Source organism: Macrotis lagotis, chromosome 8, assembly GCF_037893015.1.
Source record: "Macrotis lagotis isolate mMagLag1 chromosome 8, bilby.v1.9.chrom.fasta, whole genome shotgun sequence".
Taxonomy (NCBI): Eukaryota; Metazoa; Chordata; class Mammalia; order Peramelemorphia; family Peramelidae; genus Macrotis; species Macrotis lagotis.
The window spans coordinates 83,127,313-83,147,900 of NC_133665.1; the positions used below are offsets into that span (position 1 = coordinate 83,127,313).

Consider the following 20,588-nt stretch of genomic DNA (forward strand, 5'->3'; position numbering starts at 1 on the left):
AACATTTATTTAATCTGGAGGATAAAGGTGGTGAGAGTGGAGGGAATACAGTCTTTAGTATCTACATAAGAAAGTGAAGTATAAAGTATTCAAATAATTTGATCTTTTTTTTAAAAAATCTGTTAGAAAACGTATATATTGGACTTATAATTCACATCAGTCATCCACACTGCTCAAATTTTCCAGATAACTACTTAATTTTTAGTTTACTTACAAATACGAAGCTATGACTAAAGGTATTAATTTAGTTACAACTATTTCAATTCAAAGTTCTTCAGGAATCTTATTAATGCTAAAAGTATCAATGGCCTTTGTTAAAAATAATCTCTTCATCTTAAAAACTATCATTAAATAAAACATATTTACTGAGATAAGAAAGTTGGGAAAATTAATCCTTGCTCACATAGTAATCTTAAACTACAATATTTAGTGGGAGGTACATTGAAAAAACATAGAATGGAATTTAAGCAGTATGTCCTTATGCTGAGAAAAGAAGACATACTTTCCAAACCACATGAGATTAATATTAAGGGAGTCGAGAGCTTTTCGGCAGCTTCTTTTAAACAGAGGTTTAATACAGATTCAAAGGAAAGAAAAATCAGGTACTTGGGAACTTAAAGGGGCAGCAGAATATTTAGAATAAGAGGAAATTAGTAGTGTCCCATTAAATTTCGAATGGTATCTTTAGCAAGCTAACACTATGTTGGCATGGTATATTACATTGTTAAGCTAATATTAGGTTGCATTATTACACTGTGTAGTTGGTAGAATAACTGCCTAAATCATAGGTCAGTATTGATTTGGTACCTGGCTGCTTACAAGAACTTAATAGCTCTGAGCTTGAAGAGAATAGGTATGTATAATAAACAAAGGAATGAATGCAGAGGTTCACTTCTGTCCTTCCCTGCATTAATCAAGTAAGGGACTATCTCTCTGGAGACCTGGGGGGTTAGCAACCTTCCTGTGGCCCTAGCCCATCTCCCAAAGTGTCAATTGAAATCTTGAAGCAGAATCTGGGGTCCTTGCCTCTGGGAGAGTCTGTACTGAGGTCTCATCATCTGGATAGAAAGAAGGAAAGACTTCCTAGTGAGGAGGCTGTTAAATACAGAAAAGAGTGCCCAGGCATGAATGGTCCTTTGAGAAACTATTTAAGATCTTGGAGATAGTGGATGAGAGAGGACAATCATTGGGGTTTCCTTTGGGACAAAAGCTTTGACAAACATTTCCAGTCTCTTTGGAAGAGGAGAGCAAAAGGAATATTTCTGATCTCAAACAAAATTAGTGTTTATAAAGGTTACAGGGAAAAAAGGTGATAGAAGAAGCTATACTTGAAACTTTCTCCTTATGCCTCTTTCTTTTTGAGGCTTGAGTATATGCCAAAAAAATCTAAATGAAAACAAGATCACTGTTTAGAGAATTGAATAAACTGAGAAATGAGAGAGGGGAGGAAGAGAAGAGTAAGAAAGAGAAAAAAGAAAAAAGGGGATATATATATATATATATATATATATATATATATATATATATATAGAGAGAGAGAGAGAGAGAGAGAGAGAGAGAGAGAGAGAGAGAGAGAATGAGAAGGGTGGAGGAAGAAGGGGACAAAGAGAGAAAGGGAAAAAAGAATGAAAGAGAGGGAGATAGAAGAAGAGAAATGAAAGAAAAAGAGCTTGTGTGATGTGAACAGGAAAGAATAATTTTCAGAAATACCTGCAGGGTTTTAGTGAATAAACTCTATTTACAAATGAGAAATTTTCTATTGGTCACAAAATATCAGGATACAAACATATTATACCAGAAGAAAGAAGGCAGGCATGCACACACACACACACACACACACTTCAATAGTAATGAGAATAATAATAAATAGATAATATATTGCTTTGGTGGGAATAACTAAAGAGTTTATTCAAACATGTTGCAAAGTTATAATGTTCTTTGGAGAGGGGATCTTTTGAAGTCTAAACCCACTGTTCATTTACTTTTGTCTTTTGAATGGTCTTAACTACATACACTTTCAACATTCTATTACCTCCTACAAATTGCAAGCTCACATATTATTAAGTTTTGAATCCAACCAGCATTGTTAAAGGTAGGTAGTTTAAGTTTTCTGATCCTATTTTCTTCTCAAGAGAGGATTTCAAGATGAGAGCAAGACACTCATTTTTTGTTGTTGCCTGTGACTTTTTAACACTCTTATTTTTTAGGCTGCATGTGACAATGCCTCTTGGAAAAATATAAAAGCTTCCGTCCAACAACATGGTCCAAGTGCTCCTTAGCCAGAGGCAATCATTTATTATATAAATCAAACAAGCACACAGTACCACTGACTGGTAATGCCCAATGCATTCCAGTACTTGAGCTCCGAAGATCTGGGTGCATTGCATACAGATGTCAGATATTTTAATAAAGAGCTCCATTGTGCGGGGTCCCGCTACTCCTCCATAGCTCCCAGCACTCCCAGAGTGGGGAGGGGGGAGAATTGGGGGGGTGAGGGGAAGAACGACAGCCATTCCAGCTGGAGCTGGAACCTTGTCTGAGTCAGGAAAACCACAGCTCATAAGCAAAGAGGAAGCATAATGTTCTACAAGGACAAAACATTAGCAAAAATGTCACTCAGCCCCAGTTCCACATGTTGGCTGCCACGGCCTCTTCCTCCTAGCATGCCCGATTGATATAAATTCCATCTGCTCAGCAGCCAAGTGACAGAGAAGAAATACCGGCATCTGGTCTCCATTGCTGTCGGGTTTTTGTTCCATGTTAGACCTTAGCTAGAAACATATGAAGAGATGAAGGTGCTGGCAAGCAACTAAAAGGCTGCACTGGCACAAATGAGACTTTCTGATACTTTTCACACTTCACTCTGGATTTTTTATAGGGTGTGTGTATTGGGGGGGGGGGGGTCATGCAAGAGATTTGATAAACTGAGCTTTGGGAACCAGAGGACCTGGAGGTCATTTGGTGATCCCAATAGTTTAGATTTAAAATTTTTATTTTTATGTTAAAAACAGTAAAAAAAAAAGTATCTTTTTTTTTCTTTCCTTTTATGCAAAAAAAGGTAATTAAGTCACATTAAGAATGCTCTTCGGCTGACTTTTTTTTCTTTCTTCTCTTAAACATCCACTGGTTTGGACCTATTCCATGGGTCCTTTATATTCTCTTGAGGAGCAGCTGGAAAATACCAAAAGTCCAAATTGCCGATTCTCTTTTAACCCCAAGATATCCAGAAAAAAGTTTAAATTCACTAAACAAGCAAAGCACAGAAAGGAGGATTTAAAAAATATATTCCATTAAACTTAGATCATTAAGCTGTATTCCCTACCAAGGAATGTATTCCCATGATTCTGTGCAACCACAAAATTCTTGGAACAATTATGCATAAAGGGTGAGTAGAGTAGTTTCCTTCTGTTTAAGGGATTTCCCCGTCCAAGGCAGGTTGACGCCTCCTCTAAAACTTAAGAGTGCTAGAGAATTATTCACGGTCATAGTCAGTGTGTGTCAGAAACAGGACTGGAACACAGGTCTTTCTGGTTCCAAGGCTAGATTTTTTTCACTATGTCATACTGTCTTTCAGGGAAACCAAGAAGAGAAAAGAAAGTTTAATGACAATGGTATCAAGTCAAGTTTCAAATAAAAGAGTGGGGAAATTGGAGTTATTTTCCACTTCATGTCCATTTTTCTGCAAGTACTTTAAATGAGTATTATAATTATTGTATGCATTTTTGTCCAGGTATGTTTTGTGGTATTCACAAAAAAGGACAGATTTCATTTACAAATAAGGTAAGTAAATGGGAAAGACTATCCAAAATCATTTCATTTTATGCCAACAGCAGCCTCTAGAAAAGACCTGTGGGGATGAAAATAGCAAAATATTCTTTCTTCTAAGGTGACAAAGGATAAGGAAAATGTTACCTTTTTAATGGAAGAATAAGGGGAAATGGTTAGAATGAGAATAAAATAACTAATATGTTTCTAAACCTTAGATTCTGGGATCATCAAAAGGCAAGATATTTTTCTATAATTAATTTGATTTCACTGTGATCTTTTGGGCAGACTTTAGATGTCAGACATTCATTTTTTTCTTAATAAGAGAAAAATAAATTTTGATCACTATAACATTCTTGAAGAAATCTATAGGAAAATGTTGGATGAACTCTAGAGAGCACATAAAAAAGTCTTTAAATTTCTAATAATTATTTTTATATGAAACAATTTTATTAATCTCCCCAAAACCAAAACAGATTATAATATTCATTTCTGAGATAAAGATGAAATAATATAAGATAGCCTTATCCTTTCAAGTAGAGATCTCACTTGCACTGAAAAGTTTTCTTCTAGAAGAATTAACTCACATTAGATGTTATTATAATCATGTCCTTCAAACTCTAAAACTTAGGTGCACCTTGGTATCCATGCCACATACTTTTTATCTGATTAGAATATTGAGTGTCATTACTTCAATTACCTGGAATATTGAAATCAAGGTTCTTTATAGAAGTTAAATGAATACCTTTAATAAGTGTCTCTGGGGGTAGAAAAGAAAATAAATAGCCTTTGAAATTCTCATAACTGCAAGGCCAAAATACTTGTAGGAAAGATTCATTAAGGAGTGACAAGAGTTCTAGTTAGAGGCAGGGGACAGGAAAAGAGACCATTCTTGGCACTGTCGGATTCACTTGGCTTATTATTTCCCATCACACCACCTGTTCTTGAAGACAGACTGACAAATGACAACAGTATATCTTTGGGTTCCAGTAGGTTTAATTAGGTGTTGCCATTTTCAGACCCTACCCTTGAGAAAAAATTCATGTTAATCAAGTAATTGGCCAACTAGAGTAATTATGTCAAGTCATAGTACTTTTTTAATTTTAATTTTAAAATTTGTCTGCGTTTTGCAATTTTTTTGATTCTGTATTCTCTTGGAAGTTCAAAAAAATTTCCAATTCACTTTTCCCAACCTGTAACATCAAAAACAGTTTCTCTGGTGTTAATGACACCATTCTGGGTACTGTAGATCTGCTTCTGTAAAGTGATGATGTATAAGAAATAACAAAGATGCTTTAGAATCGAATTTATTCCTAAACAAAAACCTAATCAATATACAAACTGTCTGTTTTATGTACTGAAAGATGTACTATCAAAACATTGTATGGCTCACAAACTGTGGCTATCTCCCAGATATATATTTAATAACCTAAATACTGCTTAGCCATCATATTGCCCTCAAAAGAATCCTGAATTGGTATCTATAGATCCCAAGGATTAGATAGTAATTTTTATCAGCTCAATAATTAAAAGATTCTAGACACTGAAGATCAAATCTCAGGTTTTTTGGCAGTAAGAGGATGATGATGATAGCTGAAGAGTTCAAGAAGGTATTCTAGATAGCCTGGCCTTCATGTATCATATCAACATATATAATTGATTCTAAATACATAAAGAATAGAAGATAATGAAGCGCCAATGCTTCTAAGTAGGAGTGTCATCAAAGAGATAGGAATATTTGTTTGTGGTTGAACTTTTCCCACCCCCCCGCCTTGTTAGAACTAACCTGGAGATATTATTGCACATAGTCCATAACACATTGCCATGTTTCTTAAACGGAGCAGAAAAACTCTGTGTGGAATGGGTTTTGTGAGGGGGCGATTGGTTGCCTGTGAAACCCATCAATGTAATTTCCCGTAAGTCGGGGGACTTGAAACAATACAGCTGCTGCGATGAGTGAATCCCTGCTGAAGGAGCTTGTGTGAGCTTCAATAGAAGGCCGGAGCCCTGTTCCACTGTGAATGACAAGTGATGGGGCAAATCACCAGGGAGCTGCCGATGAGTTATTAATGGTGACAGGTACACTACCTGGGAGACAGGTTGAGAGGGGAAAAAGATTATTTATAAGCGAATAGTTAACAGCTGTACCTACTGCTAAGCATTACATGGATGCCACAAACTGTAGAATTCAAATCTCGGGTTATTCAAGCACGAACAACTGCCTGTCACCAAAATGCAATGCATCGCTACAAATTAAGGCGGGAGAGATGAGACGCTGGAACGATGCCTCACTCAAGAAGGCAATGTCATCACGGAGCCGAGATAAGAGCTGGAGAAGGGGCTGAGATAACCATGAGGTGAATTATGGTTCTTAATAATAATGATGAATTTGCAAGAACAGCTTTTTAATTTTTCCTGAGGGCTTTAGCTGGAGAACAGATGCAGAATGAGTCCTACACTGTCAAGAGTAAATGGAGTTGGGGCAGGGGGAGGAGGAATGAGGGGGAAGTCAGAGTTGGAATGGTAAATGGGAGAGATAATATAATGAGGAAAAGGTAATTGTTGGGAGAAGTTGTTAGGTGTTTTTGAAAAATAAATAGATGAAAAACTGTAATTAACCTCAGATCATATTTTTATTTCTCTTTCATATAATAAAACCACATGCTAGTTCAATCCCTTGGGTATGCATCTACATTAGCATACCTTCATTATAATCTAATATTGTGGATAATATCAAGTAATATCCAAATAAACTTTTGTCAAAATATTGGGCAAATTAGAAGAGAAACATTGGAATCAATGCATCTTTACAATATTAAGACTCTGAACTAGTCTTAATAGTTTGTGGAACTCACAGTATGAGTTCGAAAAATTCATGAAAATAAAATTTTCACCAAATGTTTAAAGTGTCTGATCTACTGAAGATAAAAATTCTAGATACTGCTACATTTTGACTTCTAGTATCTACTGAATAAAAGGATGACAATGAAAGTAAAGTGAAAAATGAAAAAATACTATATACTTAAAAGAAGTAACCTGATTTTGGAAAATATAAGTTTTGGGTTTGCTTATTTTTTACGCTCACTTACCTAAAACAGCATTATCCTTCAGTCTTATTTTAAGAAAGCTTGAGTCTCTACAACTTAGAAAGTGGAACATAAACAAACCAGTAGTCATGGAAGATTGAAACAAATCAGTCCACATCTCTTTCAACTATTTTATACACACACACACACACACACACACACACATTATGACTGCTTAAAAATGGACATCAGATTTAAAGCCTGAAAGTCACCCTTTACTCTTCAATCTTCCTCACCAAGTCCCCACTGCATATCTAATCAGTTGCTAAGTTATGACCATCTCACTTCCATGAGGTCTCTTATATCTGCCTCTTTTTCTGCACTTCCATGGTCATTACTTTAGTTCAGAATGTCATTATGTCTCACAAGGACTATTAATGTAGTCTCTGAAGTGGTCTCATTGTTTCTAGTTTCTTCCTGCTCCAATCTGCCCACATAAATACTAAGGTGAATTTTATAAAGCACAGGTTAGATCATGTTATTCTTCTGCTCAAAAAGCTTCAGTGGTTCCCCAATACTTCTAGGGTAATATAGAAAGACTACTTTTTGGCATTCCCTTTACATTCTCATTCTAGTTTATCTGTTTAGGATAAATATACATAATTCTCCTTCAGATACTCTACAATTCAGCTAAACTAGTCTATCTGCCCTTCACCGCATCCAGATTTCATTCTGTCTTCCTGCCTTTGCTAGGATTACCCTCTAGGTCTGGAATGCTCTCCCTCCTCAAATTAGAATGCCTAGGCTCCTTTCAAAACTATGTTTAAGCTAGGTTTCTTAATGAGACCTTTATTGAACTTCACCTAAATTACTCTGTATTTATTTTGGACAAAATTTATACTTACTTAATTGTACATCTCTTCCCCCTAGTTTAGTGAAGTAGTGTTAGTTTTGTTTGTCTTTATATCCCCAATACAAAACTATGAGGCATAACATATAATGGGGTAATTAATAAATGCTTTCTATTTGGGAGTCAAACTATTTAAGCAAAGAAATAAGAATATTTCAAACTTATAATAAAACTATTATTTTCTCAAAAATTAATACAACAAAATTTAATAAATTTAATAAATACAACAAAATACTAGCAAAATTTAAGGCATTTATGCAGTTATTCAAACAATCAATCTATAAACTTGCAAGCATTTATATGCATTCCAGACATTGTGCTACCTTCCTGGTGGGAATACAAAGAGAAAAATAAAACTATCAATGCCCTCAAGAAGCTTACATTCTATAGAGAAGACAGCATGTATACATATAAGTATGTAAAAAATAATTATAAAGTTGTTTATAAGGAGGTGGGAATAGATAAAAACAATTAGGGGTTTCTATAGAATATAATGATTTAGCTGAATTAAGGTAAAAATAGGATTTTCCAAGAGAAGGAGATGAAATAGAAATGTTATCAAGAAATCATGAACAGTCAGAGGAAAGGTAAAATGACAGAGATGGGATTGTGTGGTTCTACATCATTCAGTACATGGTAGTAACATTTAACACAGGAGGAAAGGTTGCAAGGAAAAAAAGTTTGTTTTGCCAGAGAAGTATGTCCCACTTAAACCAAGAGTCAATGAACCAAAAAAAAGTCAGTATGATTCAATAGAAAATGAAATGGATTTACAATTATTGAGCATGAGTTCAAATCTAGTTTGTAAATTGCCCAATGCATAGTTTCCAACTCTTGATTATTGTTTACCTCTAACTTTAAAATTCTGTGACTTTGTTCTTTACAAATAGAAAAGCATCCACAGGGGTACTTTTAAATTAGCATAAAAAATGGTTAATATGTGGCCATAGAGTATAAACTGACTATATTTTGTAATTCATTCAACATATATCTATCTCTTCTCTTTATTTATGTATCTTATGTACCCATTGATGTGTATAACAAGTGAATAGTACATATTATGGGCAAGGTTCCATTCCAAGTCATGTTCTCTGTGAGTTCTATGCATTGAATTCTGTGAAGGGAAAAATTCTATATTAGTAGACTTTCAGTTTGTTATCCTGATTTTGAATCTCCACAGTATCAAGCATAGAATTATGTACAATGAGTGCTTAAAATATTTGTTAAACTGAATTTTCTGTTGAACTAAGAAAAATGAGTTCACTAATGGCAGATGATATTCTGTAAGACTCCATGAGGTAAAGCTGGCAAGCTGAGACAAGAGAGGAAACAAGAACAGAAGAGTTGGACAGGTGTCATACAAAAGCAGCTAAGTAATACTGGGGAAGAGCCCACTAAAGATGCCTAATAATTATGAATATTGGCAGACCCTGGCAGGACAAGTATTTAGCCATAAGCAAGGGGAGGGGAAATATCATTATGAAATATGCCACCCACCTCCCACTGGCACTATCAGTTTCATATGATGTATTAAAGATAATCAAAGGTATCTGGCCTCCCTGAAGATCAAGAGCTGATGGTGATTAAGAAAATAACTACCATTTAACTATGGTGGTGGTTGTGAGTTTCTTAAAATTGCCTAAATGTTCTGGGTAACCTTTAATTCTGACACAGTCCAAAACATTCACACCAGGAAGATGCAAAATGAAAACAAACCAAGAGACCACACTAGCCTCAGTTTGAAAGGTCTCTCTTCTACTACTTAATTCCAATAACCTCCAGTTCACTTAGTGGTTTAGAGTCCCCTCCCCCAATATGGTTTTTCCAAAGACATCTCCTTTGCATGTGCAAGGGAGAAAAAAAGCATTAATACATTATAGTACATTTGTGTTTGTGACTGCATTTCTTTTGGAGGGCTAGAAAAAAGAAGTTTTCCCATTTCCCCCCCTTTTAAACAAAGAGTGCCTAGAGACTTGGGTTTGGAAAGCCAAGTTTGTTAAAGTACAAGTGTAATTTACTTTTATATAAACATAACTTCACAGAGCTATCAGTAGGTTCCATTTCAGTAAAAACAAACAAAAAAAGAAGCTGCAAAATAATTATAAAACATATGGTGCAGACCACGGCTGTGTTTATTTTATGACAGTTAACATTATTTACTGTGTGATCTGGTCAGAATTAATACTCAAAGGGCAGTAGACAAAATATGTGCACTTTTTTCCTCTTTAACTATGAACACTTAGAGAGTTATTTTGTCGGCACTTCTAAATGTATTTGTCTAAATGAAAAACTTTTATTTTCTCAAATCTATTTTTTTAGGAATTTTTTTGCAAGGCAGTGGGGTTCAGTGGCTTGCCCAAGGCCACACAGCTAGGTAATTATTAAATGTCTGAGGCCAAATTTGAACTCAGGTACTCCTGACTCCAGGGTCGGTGCTCTATTCACTGTGCCACCTAGCCGCCCCCAAATCTATTTTTTAAAGAAACTTTAGATTCACTCTAAATTCTTGAAGAGCACAATCTACAAGCTGCCAACAACAATAATGGCCAGGGCACTAAAAAGGAAAGTTATTTTCTTGTATACCAAGGCTTGATGGAAACTTGATATTTTTAAACTGGCATTTTCATTAACTGCACTCTCAATTTACCTTGCAAATTAATTAGGGGTCTAATATTTATAAAATAATTACTATTTTGCATTTCAAGCAACCCAACAAGCCTATTTCTTAGAATAAAGAAAATTAAATTTCTAAACACTGTGCAGAGGAAGATCCCATCTAAAATTCTTTCTACTAAGTGTGACACAATGACTTGGAATCCCAGCATGCAGTATACCACAAAGTGACACTAGATCTTAAGTCTTCCCCTCTAGAACCAATGCAAAAATATCTACAATAAAATAAAAGGAAAAAACCAAGAGTTTAAAAAGTTCTTGTAATGAAACATGCCTTTAACATTTTCCTGCCCTTATATTAAAGGGTTCTAGTAATTTGTTCCCATTGAAACTCTTATATTTAAAATCAACAGCAACACTTACTCAAACCAGGTGCTGTTTAGTGATTCAGGCTGCAGAAGAAAATGTCCATCCCTCTTCATAGGCTTCATGGACTTCCCTACAAGTAGATAACGCCACAACTTTTCCCAGCCTGTACCATCACTAAAGCTAAATTCTTATTTGTACTAGTTAAATGTCTAATATTTTGACTTAATCTTAATTCAGAAATTAACTTTTAATATTTTGTAATATATATATATATATGGAATATTAAAGAGAAAAGAGATAATTTGATATTTATGACTTCTGGGGTGGTAACTAAGAATTTTAAAAAATAATTTATTCTTTAGGCAATCTTCAAAAAACATCATTAGGAAAGACTATTGAGAAATAATGAATAAAAGCACATGTGCAGTCCTTAGAAACAAGATGTATTCCTAATAAGAAAAATAAAATCTAATTATGCAATGTTTACAAACAACGAGCTATTCACATAGTAAATTCTTATACTGAAATGAGATATTATTCATTCCAATAGATTTGTGCTGTTAAAAAATAGTCAATTGGTTATGCCAAGAAAATACCTAATAAATAGTATAAGAGTCAAAATTATCTAATATCAGAAACAAATAATGAGAATGGAACAAGAATATGAAATTATAGAAAAAAGTTGTAGATAAAATTTTGTCCCAAGATATAGTAATCTATTAAAATGTACTTTAGAAATATTTATTCATAATTGACAAATAGTCAAAGGATATGCAAAGGCAATTTACAGATGAGGAGATCAAAGCAATCCATAGTCATATGAAAAATTGCTCTAAATCATTACTTGTTAGAGAAATGCAATTTAAAGCATCTCTGAGATACCACCTGACACCTCTCACGCTGGCCAATATGACCAAAAAGGACAATGATCAATGTTGGAAGGGATATGGGAAATTTGGGACACTAATACATTGCTGGTGGAGCTGTGAACTCATCCAGCCTTCCTGGAGAGCAATCTGGAATTATGTCCAAAGGGCAACAAAAATGTCCATACCCTTTGATTCAGCAATACCACTACTGGGTCTATACCCTGAAGAGATTATGTAAAAGGGTAAAAACATCACTTGTACAAAAATATCCATAGCATCCCTGTTTGTGGTGGCAAAGAAATGGAAATTAAGTAAATGTTCTTCAATTGGGGAATGGCTTAACAAACTGTTATATGTATGTCATGGAACACTATTGTTCTATTAGAAACCAGGAAGGATGGGAATTCAGGGAAGCCTGGAAATATTTGCATGAACTGATGCTGAGTGAGATGAGCAGAACCAGAAAAACACTGTACACCCTAACAGCAACATGGGGGCGATGTTCAACCTTGATGGACTTGCTTATTCCATCAGTGCAACAATCAGGGACAATTTTGGGCTGTCTGCAATGGAGAATACCATTTGTATCCAGAGAAAGAAATGTGGAGTTCAAAGACCAAAGATTATTACCTTCAATTTAGGGAAAAAAAACTGTTATCTTATTATGTAATTTTGCTATCTCTTATACTTTATTTTTCTTCCTTAAGGATATGAATTCTCTCTCACCACATTCAACTAAGATCAATGTATACCATGCAACAATGTAAAGACTAACAGAATCCCTTCATTCTGTCGGGGGAGGGAAGCAAGAATGGCGAAAAATTGTAAAACTCAAAATTAATAAAATTTTCCTAAAGGTAAAAAAGAAATATTTATTCGTGAACTTCAGTTTAATTTGTCCATTAAGTTCAGGAAAATAAGTTTTGCATTTTAAAGACTATTAAAACAATAAAAAAAACCCAATTTTATTTCTTTAATTTCTGGCTTACAAATTATAAGAAAACTATCATATTTATGAATATTCCTCCTCATCTCAATGATAAAATATTTTGTGACTAATCAATAAAACAAACTGCCTTGAAAAAATTCCAAAACAATCATACATTGATATTACTATAGACCTTGTTCTTTCTTAACCTTTTTGTATGTGTGTCATGAATCCCATTTCTCAGTCTTGTGAAGTCCTATAGACACCTATGGATACTTTCTCACATTTTTAACTTGCACAGTGCTAACACAGAATAGTACTAAATTCATAAAATAAAATACATAGGATTATAAAAGGAAACCATTACATTGAAACAAAATGACTTAAACAATTTTTTAAAACTTCACAGATCCCAATTTTATGACTCCTAATAACTCTATAGTATAGAAGACTTTTATGCTTTTGCAGGCATTTCTAAACAGGTAGCAAAGTTTATAAAAGAAAATTTCATTTGAAGAAAAGAAAGATCAAATACAACTTTTCAAAAAAAACCCATTTATTATATCTGTTAATGCCTCTGGAAAAGAATCCAGTGTATGTACAGAACCTTAAGGTACTACTGTCATCTAACAATAGCAGTTGAATTGCTTGTTCCAAGGACAAGTTACAAGCAATTAGGCCTGTATTTGATCAATTTTCTTCACGTGCATTCACAATTATTCACTATATACAAATATAACAGTAGGACAATAGCTATTTTTTGAGGTACACAAAGAGAGATATAAATACATGCATTAACGAAAACTATATATGTATAGGGTGCATAGATAGAAATCTGACTGAAAATTGAGAAAAAGAATTACAGTTTTGGGATCAATTTATTTTTAAATTTGGAAAGAAATAAGAGTAGAGTCATTTGCCTCTGTATCTACTCAACATTATGGAAATATAATTGAGTAAACAGGTGGCAAGAGAAGTTTTTACAATGCAAAAAAATGCTTCAATTCAATTTCACCTTAAAAAATAAACTTGAGGGGCAGCTAGGTGGTGCAGTGGATAGAGCATCAGCCCTGGAGTCAGGAGTACCTGAGTTCAAATTTGGCATCAGACACTTAGTAATTACCTAGCTGTGTGGCCTTGGGCAAGCCATTTAACCCCATTTGCCTGGAAAAAAAAACCCTTAAAAAAAATAAATGACTTCCCAATATAATAAAAAAAAAAAGATAAGAAAAGCAGATAATGGATAAAAATTGGTAAAAATCTGATGAAATCTTCATATTTTAATAAGAGATATCAATTTGGTAGCAGGGAGTTATAAAGTTTTTGGAAATTGTTTCAATGAAGAAGAAATAAATAGTACTAAAAATAATAGATCTATTTGTTAAAGTTTTTTCCTTGTACTAATATATGTAGTAACATAATTTAATCTGTATTATATCCTAAGAATTTTCTCCATATACTAAGAAATATTTTTTATGATGCTTGTCTACCTCTGTTCCCATATAACTAACATTCCTCGCTGCTCTAGAGCAGTCATTAACTCAAATAAGGACCGTGACAGGAAATGCCATCCATGATAATTTCCTCTTTATTTTTAAGTGTAATAATAAAATAGCAGGACTGTAGCATGTTGTAAAACTGCAGTCTTTAATAAAAATGTTTAATGATAACTGATAAGTCATACAGTGATTTACTTGCTTTTCAAGAAGATACTTTCCTTCAAAGAAATGTTTGCCACAGGATTCATTTAAATATATACCTCTGAATTACATTTAAGATATTATTTAATTTATTAAAATTTGATTTATCTAAAACTTTTCAGGAATATATGTATCCTGAAAAATGAAGGTCGTCCTTAGACTTGCAGATTGTTAGAATCTATCATTTTATCCTTTTGTAAAGGACTGAGGAGAGGGCAAGGTAGGCCTGACACTTTTAACATGCAAAGTAATAACCACAGAATAGATGCTTAATAAATAGTTGATAATTAGCCAGTTCCTTTAAAAATAAGCTCATAATAAATCATCATCTTTGCTTGAGTTCTCAAAAGCTAAAAGTGGAGAATGAATTCTGCCCTGACCAACAAAAATGGTCAATTGTCCAAGTCATAGAAAGAATAATAAAATGGGACAGGAAGAACTTGTTCTTTAATGGAAGAACTACTGGTTTTTAACAGACAAAAGTGAAAAATGTCTATTTATTTGGTTATTAAAACTGTAGTTCCTGCTCTAAGCAGAGATATCATAAATAGAACCCACAAGCATCACTGGAGGGAATATCAACCAATAGTGATGAAATCATGGGTCGATGACCAACTGCAGTATTAGACAATGTGATGAATCACAGAATGAGAGATATGCAGATCCATTCACACAATGCAATGTGACAAATATTTTTTGAGCACCTACTCTGTCTAAGGTTGAATAAATAATAAGAAGGGGGAAAATAAAACTTGATGGATATTCCAAGATAAAATACAAAATCTTATTTGTCATTCAGAACATTTTATAATATAGTGTCTCAACTCCTACCATTCTAATCTTTGTTATACTTATTCCCTACCACATACTCTTCAATTCAGTGATATAGGTGTCCTGGCTTTTTCACAAATAAGCCTCCTGAATGTATACTCTTCTCATCTCCACCTTCAGGCTTTCTTGGCTTTCTTGAATTCCCAAGTTAAACTGCATCTCCTACAGAGAGAATTCCATAATTCCTTTTCATCCTAATGCCTTCCTTCTTTTTTAATTATTCTATTTTTTCCTATATATATATATGTATATATACATATATATCTTGTTAGAGTACATCTCACAACAGAGTTAAGCATCTTACAAAAATTTATACAATAACAGGAATGTTGTAAAGACAAAGATTTAAAGACTCTGATCATAGAACTGGCAAGTGCTACCCCTTATCCAAAGAAGTGATGAACTCAAAAGTATAGACTGACACATGTTTCTTGAATATGAGCAATATGGAAATTTATATTGCTCAACTTCTCCATAATTGTAACAAGAGTTTTGTTTTTCTTTTCTTTTTCAATAGGCATAGATAGGAGAGAAAAATTTAACTTAAAAATTAATGTGCTTCTTAGAGTGAGCAAAAAGATTTTGGAAATCTGGAAAAGACACACATATGTTGCTTCAAGCAATTCTTTGAAATCACTTTAGGCCTAAAAGTGAACTTTTAAAAAGAAGAAAAAGGGGGCAGCTAAGTGGCCCAGTGGATAGAGCACAGGATCTGAGTTCAAATTTGACCTCAGACACCTAATAATTACCTAGTTATGTGACCTTGGGCAAGGCACTTAACCCCACTGCCTTTCAAAAAAAATTACCAAAATACCATAAAAAAGAAAAAAAAAAGATTCTGAAGTACAACCTGCCTATACAAATCAGAGAAACATTATATTATATAAGTATCTCTAATACTATATTTACAGTTAGTATATACATGAATCCTTTCTACTAGTCAATAAAATTTATCATACCTGAGATGCTTTTCTTTTAAAATTAGTATATGTTTATATATGTACACAAAATATGCAATCTTATCTTTGTATAGAAGTATTTCAAATGCTATCATCTTATTTTAACAATAACTATTAGCCACTGTATTTAAAAGTCATATTTTTAATGATGATTGTCCTTTATTCTTGAAGAAGACCATGACATCAGGAAGGTGATGTCATGACAAGCACATGATTGGAGTGAGGCTGTGCTAAGTCACCGATCTTATCTTCTCCTTCAGAGTCATCTGGGTACAGTGGTCAGAGCTGAATCAGGATGACTAGAGCTGGTCCTGCATACGAGGCAACCAGGGTTAAGTGACTTACCCAAAGTCACATGGCTAGTAAGTGTCAACCACCTGATGCTGGATTTGAACTCCTGTTCTGTGCTCCAATCCATTATACTTCCCTATTTTCTTTATATCCTTTAGAAGTCCTATACTTAACAACATTTTATATATTGTGCTTGTTGGCATTCAAATCCAGTTCAATTAATCAGATGATCATAAAAATATGGAAGCAATTCTTGCATTTAAATCAACAAAAACTTAATTGTCTATCATGTCCAAGGAATTGTGTCTGGCATTAATGTGTCAAATATGAAAAATAATGATGTCTCTGACCTCAAGAAGTCTTAGAAACCACTAGATGGATATTCACAAATAGATAAAGTACAAAGTATAATTGAAAAGAAGGAAAGATCCAAAATAATCTTAGTAAGAAGGGTCATTTTTAACTATCAAAATTCAGGTAAGTTTCACTGAAGAAACAAGACCTAACCTAGTATTTGAAGGGGAAAAAAGGATTTCAGGAGAGAAAGAAATATGTGTTAGATATAAGAAAGAATTTGATTTATGGTAATAAAAAAGTATATGGAAAACAGTGGATCAGTTTAAATTAAGATTAAATAAATGAAGCAATGCATATTAAATAAAACAGAGAAACTTTATTATAGAGAGCCTTCAAAGTCAGGCAGAGTTGTATTTTATCCTAACTACAGTAAGGCAGCCTTAACCACTGAAGATTTTTGAATAAGAGGAATGACATGGTCAAGTCAGCACATTAGGATGATTATTTTATCAGCAATTGTAAATTGGAATAAAGAAAGAAAAAGTAGGTAGACCACTTAGAATGCTATTATAATAAGTCTGGACAAGAGAAAAGACAGAGAAATATGCATAGAAAGGAACGGGCAGATTTGAGAAAAACTGTTGATTTGTTGAATAAAGAGTTTGTAGAGGATAAACAAATCAAATAAAATGCTAAAGTTTTGAACCCAGATGACCAGAAGGTTGGAAGTGCATTAAAAAAAGAGGTTAGATGAGAAGAGGGTTAGGTTCAGGCATCAAGATGATGACTTCAGTTTTGATCATGTTGAGTTTGAGTTGCTATTCAATATCCAAGTAAAGATGTCAACAGGCAATTGAAGATGGAGGTCTGGGGTGTAGAGGAGAGAAAATGAAGCTGAACGTAAAGAGATGAAGAAGAAAGCATTTGTGGTTCAGGAGAAAACCTAGGGAAGGTTTATAGGGAAAAAATGGTATATGATGAAGGCAGAGTTCTTGAGGCACAAGATGAAGGAAAAGACTAAAGAGCCAAGGAAACTGAAGAGAAAGGAGTAGTTAGACTAACCAGTCTACCTAGCAGGATGTGACCCAAGTGAAGTAAATTAAAAGTAGTAAATTTTATTCAATTATTAACTGAAATGGTAGTATGGCACAGACTTAAGGTTATATGGACTGGATTTGAAGACTTGAAAAACAGCTCTGTTGGTGTCACCTTGCATTACCTATTCTGGCTGTTGGGAGGATCAATTGAGATACATGTTTGCAAAGTACTTTGAAAGCCCTGTGAAAATGAGGTCTATAGTCATTAGAGCATGAAAATTATTGTGAAATTTGATTCAATGACCAATACATAGCCTGTCTAAACAAACAAAGCATATTGAAAGAAAAGGCAATACTGACACTGGAGATGAAAATATTCAGCCCACATTGGTGCTTAATATAAAATCAAAACAAAATCATGTAGTAGAAACAAAACTGATTTGGAACCAATGGCACTAGGCTTACACCCAGGTGGTTCTGCTGCTTTTTAACTGGTCATTTGCCTCACTGAGAGTCAGTTTCTACATCTGTAAAATAAGGAGGTTGGGCAAGATAACATCTGAAGTCCTTTCCCTACTCTTAATGCAAGGATTATTGGCTTCTAAGTGTAAAAAAATATAGATAAGCCCTTTAAATTTGCTTCCAATAATTTTACACAGAGTTCATTTCAAGAACACCAACTAAAACCAATGATCTACTAAAATGAATGGTAAGTGAACTCACAGCAGGAGGGCATGACAAGGTCCAATGACCACTGAAAGACTAGCACATTTGTCATTTAAAGTTTCTGGTGTCCCACAGGTTTTGGTATGATTGGACTTGCAATGAATACATCACATGTGAAAACATTATGCCATAAAATCCTTTTATGAAGTTCTCCTTTTAAGAAGTTTTCTCTTTACATGGGTGTGTCATTCTTAAGTCCTATCTACTTTCCCATATGGGAAATATGATACAGTAAAAGTTCCTTCCATCTGGTGCCTTGGAAAACATTATGAAATGGTTTTACTGTATGTCTTTGATATTCCTGATACTTCAGACATTCTTATGTCAATAGAGAAATTATCCCAACATTTGAACCTTGGAAATAATAATTTATATTAACAGCCTGGCTCCAGGTGTAAGGTGCAGAATGGGGATAGTGGTAGAGCATATGGTATTATCAGACAGATACATCTCTAGCCCTACCAATTTTGATGCAAATTTTCATGTGGAGGCAACCTATCTAGTACTTATGAAGATCATTCATACCCCCCCTTCCTTTATTTCATAGATATTTTCTTGGCTATCTAAATCAGACCATGGTCTAAAATTCTACAGTCAGAAGGAAAATTGAAACAGATTTTCTCTTCTGTTGATATAATTCTGAAAGTGGTGTTTTCTTCTCTTTATCATGCCAGATACACCATATGAAACAGAACACATGTTGCAAAGAGGGATATTACAGTGTTGTGAGTACCATCAATAGAGAATTTATGTAAAAATATGAACAATAAGAACACAAAAAACAAAATATGGAAAGTGTATGGCTTGTACTAGTAAAGGAATACAAAGAAAAAATGATATTATAGACTCATTGATTTAATGGGAGGCAAAAGATAAAAAAATTACCTTGAAATTCTATCATGATCTATTTTTTTCAGGGTGACTCTATCAGTAGCTTTCCAAAAATATTCCTTGATGGTTTAAGAATTATCTTTTGATTTAAAGCAGAAGAAGAATTTTAAAATGTCATTGAATCTGATTCTGTGTTTGTGGAAGTAGTATACGTTTTTTCCCATGTCAATAAATTTTTTTTAAAAGAAGGAAGTGATTTCCATATTTGTCATCAATATTTCATTAATTAAATTTCTTATTATAAAATTATTATGATCCTGATGGGACTGGGCAGAGGTCAACTCTTAATTGCTTTTTTTTTCATTATCTGTTTCTTTAATACTTCAAAAACTCATGATTCTGCTCCAATCTCTGACTCAGATCCCAAACATTCTTTTCCTTAATAAACAATTTTAATGAAATTCTGTGGCCAAAACATTCACTGCAGTAGTTGCCAAAGCTCTAGAGATAAACCTCTCTGAACTTAACTAGGTTGGGTCCTCTGAGATCTGTTTGTGTATTCAAATTAGTAGTATAAACAAAACTACAGGTAGAATGTTTAAAATTCTTTAAAACAAGAATAGGAACAACAATAAACCAGTGACCCACAAACAACTATGGCAAAGAATATCAGACTGAATTCCTTTGATTTAATTACAGTATGTACTAGATGGCTTCTAATGTCTCTCCAAATCCTAAATCTATTATAACCAAAAGAAAACTTCCATTTCTCTAATTTGACTATCAAATTTTTATGATGGGGCAGGTCATTTGCTCTCTGCTGTACTCAGTTTCTCTATAGGGAAAATAAGGGGATCAAACTCAAAGCTTTCTAAAGCGACTACTAAAATTCTCTCAATTTATGCAGCTTTTCAAAAAATCCTAAAGTACTTTAAAATCATAGATTTACATATAAACCATTGATAGACCAATCCTTCTTTTGTATTCATTCTACTAGGTGACCTAAGGACTCTATTTGCCTAATACTGAGATTTAAAGGTAAAAGGAAAATGGGATCCTTCATTCATCATATCTTGATTTTACAAATAAGGACACTGAGACCTGGAAAGGTTAAGGAATTTGCCATATACCGTAAATGAATGTTTATCACATTGTATTATTCATACTTTTCACTAATTCAGTCCCGTCTTCCCTTTTAGTTTGGGAGACTCAGATTCTCTCTCTCTTTCTCTCTGAAAATACATGCATGCACTTTCCATAAGTAACTCTATATAGATAAAAGTAGGTCTTCAGAATTAGAAATATCAAACTTTCATTGAAAACACACCAAAAACTTAAGTTTTAAAATATAAAGTATACAAGATTTTGCTTTTAAAATCCTGAAAATATTTTAATGACTTTTTAGGAGGGAATGGGATTTTTGTGCAACAGAATTT

The 20,588-nt window shown here is 33.7% G+C and overlaps 1 protein-coding gene across 8 annotated transcripts in view; it reads right to left on the reverse strand.

The window, feature by feature from the left end:
• BNC2 (basonuclin zinc finger protein 2) overlaps positions 1-20,588 on the reverse strand; it is a 514,203-nt gene that overhangs the window by 105,511 nt on the left and 388,104 nt on the right. The window lies entirely within an intron of this gene.